Raw genomic sequence first — 12,730 nt, 5'->3', positions numbered from 1 at the left:
TGCTTCATTTAGAGTCTCCATTTCCTTGCTAAGTTTTGTCTAGAGGATCTACCAGTGATGTCAGCAGGGTGTTGAAGTTCCCTGCTATGATTGTATTGCTATTGATTTATTCTTTAAAGTGTTCCAGAAGATTTTTAATATATTTTGGTGCTCCAATATTGGGAGCATATATGTTTATCAAGGCTATATCTTCTGTTGAATAGATTCGTCCAATGTTATGTAGTGGCCTTCTTTGTCTCTAGTTTTGGCCTTCATTTTGAAATCTATTTATCAGATATGTGTATTGCTACCCCAGCTTTTTTCCTCTCTCCATTTGCTTGGAAGTATTTTTTTCTATCCCTTCACTCTCCACCTATGTAAGTCTTTTGTTGTGAGGTGGGTCTCCTAGTAAACAACATATAGATGAGCCATGCTTTCTTATCCAATCACCTACTCTGTGTGTTTTATCGGAGCATTCAATTTATTACATTTAAGGTGATTATTGACATGTACTTATTTATTGCCATTTTTTGTTTAGTGTGGTTATATTTTTCTTCCCATTTCTTCCTGCTAAGTACAGCAGTCCCTTTAAGTTTTCTTGCAGTGTTGGTTTAGTGCTAATGTATTCCCTTAGCTTTTTTTTTTTTTTTTTTTTTTGGTCTGGGAAGCTCTATATTTGACCTTCTATTTTGAATGGTAGCCGTGCTGGGTAGAGTAGTCTTGGATTCAGATCCTTGTTTTTCATGACCTTGTTTAGTTTATGCCATTCCCTTCTGGCCTGTAGTGTTTCTGTGGAGAAGTCAGCTGAGAGCTGTATGGTGGTTCCTTAGTTGGTAACCTGTTGCTTATCTCTCGCTGCTTTTAGGATTCTCTCTTTGTCTTTAATTTTTGGCTTTTTAATTACTATGTGTCTTGGTGTGGGCCAGTTTTGGTTCTTCTTACTTGGGGCTCTCTGTGCTTCATGAACTTGAATGCCTTCTTCCTTCACCAAATTAAGAAAGTTTTCTGTCACTATTTCTTGAAATATATTCTCTTACCCTTGCTCATTTTCTTCTTCTTTGGGGACTCCTATGATATGAATATTATTCCGTTTCCAGTTGTCCCACAGTTCTCTTACGCTGTCTTCCTGTTTTTTAATTTATTTTACCTTTTAGTTTCCTGATTTGTTGACTTTTTTCTACCCTATCTTTTAATTCACTGATCCGGTCCTCAGCTTCTTCTGCTCTGCTCTTTAGACCTTCCAATGTGTTCTATATTTCTGATATGTCATTCTTGATTTCTTCTTGGTGGTTTTAAATTTCGAATTGGTTGATTTTCCACATTTCTATGTCTTTACTCATGGTGCTTATATCCTTACACATGCTGTTGAGCTTCCTCAAGATCATGGCTCTGAATTGTAGTTCTGTTAACTTGCTTAACTGCACCTCATTTATCTCATTTTCAGTAGAGGTCTCTTGTTCTTTCATTTGGCTTTTGTTTCTGTGTTTCACCATTTTGGCTATCACAGGGGGCTTAGGAGCCTGCCAAATTTTCCCTGTGGGTGTTGGTGTTCTGCTGTTTCCTGGTTAGAGTTGCTGGGTCTGGTATAAATGAGGTGCAGTTAAGCAAGTTAACAGAACTACAATTCAGAGCCATGATCTTGAGGAAGCTCAACAGCATGTGTAAGGATATAAGCACCATGAGTAAAGACATAGAAATGTGGAAATCAACCAATTCGAAATTTAAACCACCCAAGAAGAAATCAAAGAATGACATATCAGAAATATAGAACACATTGGAAGGGTCTAAAGAGCAGAGCAGAAGAAGCTGAGGACCGGATCAGTGAATTAAAAGATAGTGTAGAAAAAAAAGTCAACAAATCAGGAAACTAAAAGGTAAATAAATTAAAAACAGGAAGACAGCGTAAGAGAACTGTGGGACAACTGGAAACGGAATAATATTCATATCATAGGAGTCCCCAAAGAAGAAGAAAATGAGCAAGGGTAAGAGAATATATTTCAAGAAATAGTGACAGAAAACTTTCTTAATTTGGTGAAGGAAGAAGGCATTCAAGTTCATGAAGCACAGAGAGCCCCAAGTAAGAAGAACCAAAACCGGCCCACACCAAGACACATAGTAATTAAAAAGCCAAAAATTAAAGACAAAGAGAGAATCCTAAAAGCAGCGAGAGATAAGCAACAGGTTACCAACTAAGGAACCACCATACAGCTCTCAGCTGACTTCTCCACAGAAACACTACAGGCCAGAAGGGAATGGCATAAACTAAACAAGGTCATGAAAAACAAGGATCTGAATCCAAGACTACTCTACCCAGCACGGCTACCATTCAAAATAGAAGGTCAAATATAGAGCTTCCCAGACCAAAAAAAAAAAAAAAAAAAGCTAAGGGAATACATTAGCACTAAACCAACACTGCAAGAAAACTTAAAGGGACTGCTGTACTTAGCAGGAGAAATGGGAAGAAAAATATAACCACACTAAACAAAAATGGCAATAAATAAGTACATGTCAATAATCACCTTAAATGTAAATAAATTGAATGCTCCGATAAAAACACACAGAGTAGGTGATTGGATAAGAAAGCATGGCTCATCTATATGTTGTTTACTAGAGACCCACCTCACAACAAAAGACTTACATAGGTGGAGAGTGAAGGGATAGAAAAAAATCTTCCAAGCAAATGGAGAGAGGAAAAAAGCTGGGGTAGCAATACACATATCTGATAAAATAGATTTCAAAATGAAGGCCAAAACTAGAGACAAAGAAGGCCACTACATAACATTGGACGAATCTATTCAACAGAAGATATAGCCTTGATAAACATATATGCTCCCAATATTGGAGCACCAAAATATATTAAAAATCTTCTGGAACACTTTAAAGAATAAATCAATAGCAATACAATCATAGCAGGGAACTTCAACACCCTGCTGACATCACTGGGTAGATCCTCTAGACAAAAACTTAGCAAGGAAATGGAGACTCTAAATGAAGCACTAGACGAAATGGATTTCATAGATATCTAGAGAGAATAACACCTCAAAACTACAAAACTCACATTCTTCTCAAGTGCACATGGGTATTCTCAAATATAGACCACATGGTAGGACACAAACTTAGTCTCTGCAAGTTCAAGAAGATTGAAATCATATCAAGCATCTTCTCAGTTCACTATGGCATGAAGCTAGAAATCAACTGCAACAAGAACATGCAAAGACATTTGAACACATGGAAGCTAAATAGCATGTTATTAAACAAGGAATGGGTTACTGAGGAGATCAAGGAAGAAATGAAAAACTTCCTGGAAGCCAATGAAAATGAACACACAACAGCACAAAAGCTATGGGATGCAGCAAAAGCAGTTCTGAGAGGGAAGTTCATAGCACTACAGGTCTACCTCAAGAAGCAAGAAAAATCTCTAATAGACTATCCAACCTCACAACTTAAAGAACTAGAGAGCAAACAAAAAGAAAACCCCACAGCAAGTAGAAGAAAGGAAATAGTAAAGATAAGAGCAGAAATAAATAACATAGAGTCCAACAAAACAATTCAAAGGATCAATGAAACAAAGAGCTGGTTTTTCGAAAAAATAAACAAAATTGATGGACCCTCAGCTTGACTCACCAAGAAACAAAGAGAGAAAACCCAAATACACAAAATCAGAAATGAAAGTGGAGAATTAACAACTGACACCACGGAAATACAATAGATTATTAACAACTACTATGAACAATTACATGACAACAAATTCGACAATCTAAGCAAAATGGACAAATTTCTAGACACACATAGTCTCCAAAAACTGGACCGGGAAGAGATAGAAAACTTGAACAAACCAGTAACAACTAAGAAAATTGAATATAGCCCTGGCCAGTTTGGCTCAGCGGTTAGAGCGTCCGCCTGCGGTCCGGAGAGACCCGGGTTCGGTTCCCGCTAAGGGCATGTACCTCGGTTGCAGTTTGTCCCCGGCCCTGGTTGGTCGTGCGGGTGGCAGCCACTTGATGTGTCCCTTTCACATCGATGTTTCCCTCTCTCTCTCTTCCTCTCTCTCCCTTCCACTCTGTACAAAAAAATGGAAAAATGTCCTCGAATGAGGAAAAAAAAAAAAAAAAAAAAAGAAATTGAATATGTAATCAAGACTCTCCCAGCAAACAAAACCCAGGCCTGGATGGCTTCACAAGGGAGTTTTACTGAACATTCAAAAAAGAACTTACACTCATTCTCCTCAAACTATTTCAAAAAATTCAAGAAGAAGGAAGACTTCCAGACCTGTTTTATGAAGCCAGCATCATTCTAATTCCAAAACCAGAAAAAGACATTACAAAGAAAGAAAAACTACAGGCCAATATCCCTGATGGACATAGATGCCAAAATCCTGAACAAAATACTAGCAAATCGGATACAGCAATACATCAAAAACAGTATTCAACATGAACAAGTGTGATTCATCCCAGTGATGCAAAGCTGGTACAATATTTACAAATCAATAAATGTGATACACCACATAAATACAAAGAAGAATAAAAACGACATGATCATATCAATAGATGCCAAAATCCAGCATCCATTTCTGATAAAAACACTCAGCAATGTGGGAATAGAGGGATCATATCTCGACATAATAAAGGCCATATATGAAACACCTAAAGCCAACATCATACTCAATGGGCAGAAACTAAAAGCACTTTCCTTAAGAACAGGAACAAGACAAGGATGCCCACTTCCACCACTCCTATTTAACGTAGTACTGGAAGTCTTAGCCACAGCAATCAGACAGGAAGAAAAAATAAAAGAGATCCAAATTGGAAAAAATGAAGTGAAAATGTCATTATGCATAGATGACATGATACTATACATAGAAAACGCCAAAGACTTCATCAAAAATTAACTAGACTTAATAAATGATTTTGGCTAGGTAGCAGGATACAAAATTAATGTGAAGAAATTGATGGCATTCTTACACACCAAGGATGAACTCACAGAAAGAGAAACTAAGAAAACAATCCCATTTGCCATTGTGGCAAAAAAATTAAGATACCTAGGAATAAACTTAACCAAAGAAGTAAAAGACCTATTTGCAGAAAACCACGGGTCATTGAAAAAAGAAATAGAGGAAGATATAAGAAAATAGAAGCCAAGAGTTCCAGTCAAGATGGTGGCGTAGGTAAATGCGGTATCGCATCCTCCCACAACGACATCAAAGTTACAACTAAACTACAGAACAACCATCATTCAAAACAGCCTGAAATCAAGCTTAATGGAAATCCTACAACTATGAAAGTAAAGCAGCATCGAGACTAGTAGGAGGGGCAGAGGTGCGATGGGCTAGTCCACACCCACGTGTGGCGGATAAAAATCAGGAGGATTCCTTGGCTGGGAAGGTCCTCCCTGAGGGCCAGGAAGAGAAGTCCCCATAACTTCTGGCTGGAAAAACCAGCGGGAACTGAGGCTCAGGGAATCTGACGCGGCTGGAGCCCCAAGCAGCTCCTTAAAGGGCCCACCCATGGACTTATCAGACTCATTCCCTCTAAGCTTGGAGGGGAGGCAGGTCAAGGGGCACCAGAGACATACAGGGAAGAACTGACCTGTTTGACACTAGAGCGAGGGCTGGAAAGGGGGCTTCTCTGGGACAAACATGCTGTCAGAGGCATTTGTTCCTTTGGTGAGCCCGTCCATGGGGCGGCAGACAGTCACCATATCTGGGACTCCAGCAACCTGGCTCACACTGGTAGCCCTGCCCTGGGGATTCCCTGAGGCCCCACCCCACCCAACTTTCAGGCCCACCCAAGCTGTTGCCAGTTGCTTAACCATAGGATTGGCCTGTCTTGGATCCCGCTTCTGGTTTCCCTAAATTCTTACAAAGAAGCAGCATCTGGTTTCAGATAGCCCCATACCTCTTGTTAAGTAATACACAGAAACAAATGCAGGGAGGCAGCCAAAATGAAGAGACAAAGAAATAGGTCCAAAATGAAAGAACAGAACAAAACCCCAAGAAAAGAACTAAGCAAAATGGAGATAAGCAACCTAACAGATGCTGAGTTCAAAATACTGCTTATAAGAATGCTCAATGAACTTAGTGAGAACCTCAGTGAACTTAGTGAGGGCCTCAAGAGCATAAAATAGGACCAGTCAGAAATGATGGATGCACAGTCAGAAACAAAGCAGGCATTAACTGAAATAAAGAATAATTTACACAGATTCAATAGTAGAGTATGTAAATCCAAGAAGCAAACCATCGATTTGGAATATAAGGAAGCAAAAAACGCCCAATCAGAACAGCAAAAAGAAAAAAGAATCCAACAAAATGAGAATAGTGTAAGGAGCCTTTGGGACAACTTCAAGCACACCAACATTTGCACTTTGCGGGTGCCAGAAGGAGAAGAGCGAGAGCAAGAAATCGAAAACCTGTTTGAAACAATAATGGCAGAAAACTTTCCTAACTTGGTGAAGGAAACAGACATACAAATCCAGGAAGCACAGAGAGTCCCAAACAAGATGAACCAAGAGGCCCACACCAAGACACATCATCATCAAAATGCAAAAGGTTCAAGAGAAAGAGAGAATCTTAAAAGCAGCAAGAGAAAAGCAGTTAGTTACCTACAAGGAAGTTCCCATAAGGCTGTCAGCTGATTTCTCAAAAGAAACTTTGCAGGCCAGAAGGGAGTGGCAAGAAATATTCAGAGTGATGAAAACCAAGAACCTACAACCAAGATTGCTCTCTCCTGCAAAGCTGTCATTTAGAATCGATGGCCATATAAAGACTTTCCCAGACAAGAAAAAGTTAAAGGAGTTCATCACCACCACACCATTATTATATGAAATGATGAAGGGTCTTTTTGAAGAAAAAGATAAAATACATGAACAAACAAAATGGCAATGAATACATATCTATTGACAATGGAATCTACAAACAAAATGAACAGGCAGAACAGAAACATTCTCATAGATACAGAGAACATTTTGTTGGTTGCCAGATGGGAGGGAGCTTGGGGGAATGGGTGAAAAAGGTGAAGGGATTAAGAACTACAAATTCATTGCTAGACTGACAAATCTCAAAGGGAAAAGGGTTGGGAGGTGGGAAGAAATAAACTAAAGAACTTATATGCATAACCAACGGACACAGACAATAGTATAGGAAAAGGCGGGAGAGGGGCGGGAGGACAGAGGGGGATCAGTGGGGGGAAAATGAGGAACATCTGTAATAAATTAAACAATAAAGATTAAAAAAAAAAAGTGAAAGCACATACCCTGCTCATGGATTGGCAGAATGAACATCATTAAAATGTCCATACTACCCAAAGCAATCTATAGACTCAATGCAATCCCCATCATTATACCAACGACATATTTCACAGAACTAGAACAAATACTTCAAAAGTTCATATGGAACCAAAAAAGACCTCCAATAGCCACGGAAATCTCGAAAAAAAAAAAAAAAAAAGAACAAAGATGGAGGGATCACATCACCAGATTTCAGGTTATACTACAAAGCCACTGTAATCAAAACAGCCTGGTACTGGCACAAGAACAAACATATAGACCAGTGGAACAGAACAGAAAACCCATAAATGGACTGAAGGCAATATGCTCAATTAATATTTCACAAAGGTGGCAACAGCGTACAGTGGAATAAAGACAGACTTTTTAATAAATGGTGTTGGGAAAATTAGACAGCTACATGCAAAAAAGTGAAACTAGACCGTCTACTTACACTATACACAAGAATAAACTCAAAATAGATAAAAGACATAAATGTGACTCATGAATCCATAAAAATCCTAGAAAAAACTGTAGGTAACAAAATTTCACACATTACACTCAGCAGAATGTTCACTGATACATCAAGTAAGAAACAGAGGAGAAAATGAACACATGGGACTACATCAAACTCAAAAGCTTCTGCATAGCAACAGATACAATCATCAAAATGGAAAGGCAACCCACTGTATGGGAGAGCATAATTGCCAATGATATATCAGATAAGGGGTTAATTTCATATATATATATATATATATATACCGTGCTCATACTGCTCAACAAAAGGAGGAAAAAGAACCCAATTTAAAAATGGGCAGAGGAACTACGTAGACACCTCTCCAAACAGGACATACAAATGGCCAAGAGACATATGAAGAAATGCTCAACATCACTAATCATCAGAGAGATGCAAATTAAAACAACAATGAGGTATCACCTCACGCCAGAATGGCCACCATCAACAAATCATCAAACAACAAATGTTGGCAAAGGTGTGCAGAAAGGGGGACTCTAGTACACTGCGGGTGGGAATGCAGACTGGTGCAGCCACTATGGAAAACAGTATGGTGTTATCTCAAAAGAAAAATTAAAAATTGAACTTCCATTTGACCCAGTGATCCCACTTCTAGAAATATACCCTAAGAAGCCTGAAACACCAATCAGAAAGAATATATGTACCCCCATGTTCATAGCAGCACTATTTACAATAGCTAAGATTTGGAAACAGCCCAAACGTCCATCAGTAGATGAATGGATAAAAAAGCTGTGGTACATATACACAATGGAGTACTATGCAGGTGTAAGAAAGAAAGATCTCTTAGCCTTTGAGGTGACATGGAGGGACCTGGAAAGTATTATCCTAAACAAAACAAGCCAAGCAGAGAAAGACAAATATCACATGATCTCACTTATTTGTGGAATATAATGAACATAGCAGTCTGAAGAATGGGTAGTCCCAGAAATGTAGAAGTGGGGTACATACAGACTGACAGTCCCCTGAAGAGTGTGGGGGGGGGATAAACCACAGAACTTATATGCATGTATGTATGAACAATGGACATGGATAACAAAGGTGGGAACAGGGTGGGGAGGGGGGGAATTAGTGGGGGGGAAAGGAGAAACATCTGTAACAAAAATAAATAAATTAATTAAAAAACAAAACAAGAGGGAAGGAAAAATGGCGGCGGAGTGAACGGAGCTACACAGACCGTCTCCCAGAACCAAACTGGAATTACAACTATAACACAGACAAATCGACGGGAAAAAGCAACAGAAAAGCAGCTTGCGAGGACCATACAACGAGGGACACTGACTCCATCCCGGTAGGCTTGCGAAGGCGCGAGACGGGGCAGGGAGCCCACGGTCGGCAGCTCGGCAGCGGCCTTAGCTGTAAGCGGCGCCCGCGGGTTACACTCCCAGGCGGCTCCACAGCGCAGCCGGGACAGAGGCTGAAACAGCCACAGCCACTCACCTTGGGCTCCGGCGGAGGGAGGGCAGACTGGACTGGAACTGTGTCGGGACACTCGGGGTTTGGAGGGCGCTCAGAGCTTTGGCTGAGTGCAGCCACTCAGGACGGTAGCCACATTGCTCCTTCCCAGGGCTCTGAGAGAGGCAGCAGCCCCTCCCTCGGAGATCCAACCCCACCCTGTGGGCCATTGAAGTGTTAATTGAGGCTCACTAACGACCAGCATCTGCCCCACCCTCGTGAAAGCCCCTTGGCTGAGCACCAGAGGGAGTTTTTCAATCAACGGACAACCCAAAACTCATCAATTAACCTAGACTGCTAGCCTCCAGGCAAAAAGCTAGAGGATAACAGTACATTTCCTGGGCTGGCAACTTTAACCAGGAAAGTAAGACTTGACAGTGGTGTTCAACGCGGGTCCTCCCTCGCTCATCTAAACACAGGAGAGGGAGCCACAAACAGCAGAACACCAACACCCACAGGGAGAACTTGACAGGCTCCAAAGCCCACAGTGATAGCTAAAATGGTGAAACACAGAAACAGAAGCCAAATGAAAGAGCAAGACACCTCCACCGAAGATGAGATCAATGTGGAGCAATTAGGCATGTTAACAGAGCTAGAATTCAGAGCCATGATCTTGAGGAAGCTGAACAGCATGAGTAAGGACATAGAGACACTGAAAATAAGCCAAATGGAAATTAAAAACCAACAAGAAGAGATAAAAAATGACATATCCGAAATGAAAAACACATTGGAAGGTTTAAAAAGCAGAGTAGGGGAAGCTGAGGACCGGATCAGTGAATTAGAAGACAGGGTAGAAAAAATCAACCAATCAGAAAAACAAAAGGAAAAAACTATTAAAAAACAGGAAGACAGCTTAAGAGAACTATGGGACAACTGGAAACGTAATAATATTCGCATCATAGGAGTCCCCGAAGAAGAAGAAAAGGAGCAAGGGATAGAGAATATATTCAAAAAAATAGTGAGAGAAAACTTCCCTAATTTGGTGAAGGAAGAAGGCATTCAAGTTCAAGAAGCACAGAGAGTCCCAAGTAAGAAGAACCCAAACAGGCCCACACCAAGACACATAGTAATTAAAATGCCACAAATTAAAGACAAAGAGAGAATCCTAAAAGCAGCAAGAGATAAGCAACAGGTTACCTACAAAGGGAACCCCATAAGGCTTTCAGCCGACTTCTCACAAGAAACACTACAGGCCAGAAGAGAATGGCATGAAGTAATCAAAGTCATGAAAAACAAGAATCTGAATCCAAGACTACTCTACCCAGCAAGGCTATCATTCAAAATAGAAGATCAAATAAAGAGCTTCCCAGACAAAAAAAAGCTAAGGGAATACATTAGCACCAAACCAGCACTGCAAGAAATGCTAAAAGGACTGCTGTAATTAGCAGTAGAAATGGGAAGAAAAATAGAACCACACTAAACAAAAATGGCAATAAATAAGTACATATCAATAATCACCTTAAACGTAAATGGATTGAATGCTCCCATAAAGAGACACAGAGTAGCTGATTGGATAAGAAAGCATGACTCATCTATATGTTGTTTACAAGAGACCCACCTCTCAACAAAAGACTCACATAGGTTGAAAGTGAAGGGATGGAAAAAAATTTTCCAAGCAAATGGAAAGCAAAAAAAAGCTGGGGTAGCAATTCTCATATCTGATAAAATAGATTTCAAAATGAAGACCATAACTAGAGACAAAGACGGCCACTACATAATATTGAAAGGATCTATCCAACAGGAAGATATTACCTTGATAAACATATATGCACCCAATATAGGAGCACCAAAATATATTAAAAATCTTCTGGAGGACTTCCAAGGAGAAATCGACAACAATACAATCATAGCAGGGGACTTCAACACCCCGTTGACAGCACTGGATAGATCCTCTAGGCAAAAAATTAGCAAGAAAACAGAGACTCTAAATGAAGCACTAGACCAAATGGATTTAATAGATATCTACAAAGAATTACACCCCAAAACTACAGAATACACATTCTTCTCAAGTGCACATGGGACATTCTCAAAGATAGACCACATGATAGGACACAAACTAAATCTCTACAAGTTCAAGAAGATTGAAATCATATCAAGCATCTTCTCAGATCACAATGGCATGAAACTAGAAATCAATTGCAACAAGAATATGCAAAGACATTTCAACACATGGAAGGTAAATAGCATGTTACTAAACAATGAATGGGTCACCGAGGAGATCAAGGAAGAAATTAAAAACTTCCTGGAAACCAATGAAAATGAACACACAACAACAGGAAATCTATGGGATGCAGCAAAAGCAGTTCTGAGAGGGAAGTTCATAGCACTACAGGCCTACCTAAAAAACAAGAAAAATTTCTAATTGTCTGTCTAACCTCACAACTTAAAGAATTAGAAAGCAAAGAAAAAGAAAATCCCACAGTAAGTGGAAGGAAATAGTAAAGATCAGAGCAGAAATAAATGACATAGAGACCAAAAAAACAATTCAAAGGATCAATGAAACAAAGAGCTGGTTTTTCGAAAAGATAAACAAGATAGATGGACCCTTAGCTAGACTCACCAAGAAACAAAGAGAGAGAACCCAAATACACAAAATCAGAAATGAAAGAGGAGAAGTAACAACCAACACCACGGAAATACAAAAGATCGTTAACAACTACTATGAACAACTATATGGCAACAAATTCGAAAATCTCAGCGAAATGGACAAATTTCTAGAAACACACAGTCTCCCAAAACTATTCCCGGAAGAGATAGAAAACTTGAACAGACCAATAACAACTAAGGAAATTGAAGAGGTAATCAAGACTCTCCCAGCAAACAAAAGCCCAGGCCCAGATGGTTTCACGGGGGAGTTTTACCGAACATTCAAAAAAGAACTAACACCCCTTCTCCTCAAACTATTTCAAAAAATTCAAGAAGAAGGAAGACTTCCAAACACGTTCTATGAGGCCAGCATAATTCTAATTCCAAAACCAGAAAAAGACACTACGAAGAAAGAAAACTACAGGCCAATATCCCTGATGAACATAGACGCCAAAATCCTGAACAAAATACTAGCAAATCGGATCCAGAAATACATAAAAAAAATTATTCACCATGACCAAGTGGGATTCATTCCAGGGATGCAAGGCTGGTACAATATTAGCAAATCAATAAATGTGATACACATAAACAAAATGAAGAATAAAAACCACATGATCATATCAATAGATGCTGAAAAACCATTCGTCAAAATCCAGCATCCATTTCTGATAAAAACGCTCAGCAATGTAGGAATAGAGGGATCATATCTCAACATAATAAAGGCCATATATGAAAGACCTACAGCCAACATCATACTCAATGGACAGAAACTAAAAACATTTCCATTAAGAACAGGAACAAGACAGGGATGTCCACTTTCGCCATTGTTATTTAACATAGTACTGGAAGTCTTAGCCACAGCAATCAGACATGAAGAAAAAATAAAAGGGATCCAAATTGGAAAGGAGGAAGTGAAACTGT

This window comes from Molossus molossus, unplaced genomic scaffold (genome assembly GCF_014108415.1).
Source record: "Molossus molossus isolate mMolMol1 unplaced genomic scaffold, mMolMol1.p scaffold_m16_p_2, whole genome shotgun sequence".
Classification (NCBI taxonomy): Eukaryota; Metazoa; Chordata; class Mammalia; order Chiroptera; family Molossidae; genus Molossus; species Molossus molossus.
Note: the sequence above shows the minus strand (reverse complement) of the source record.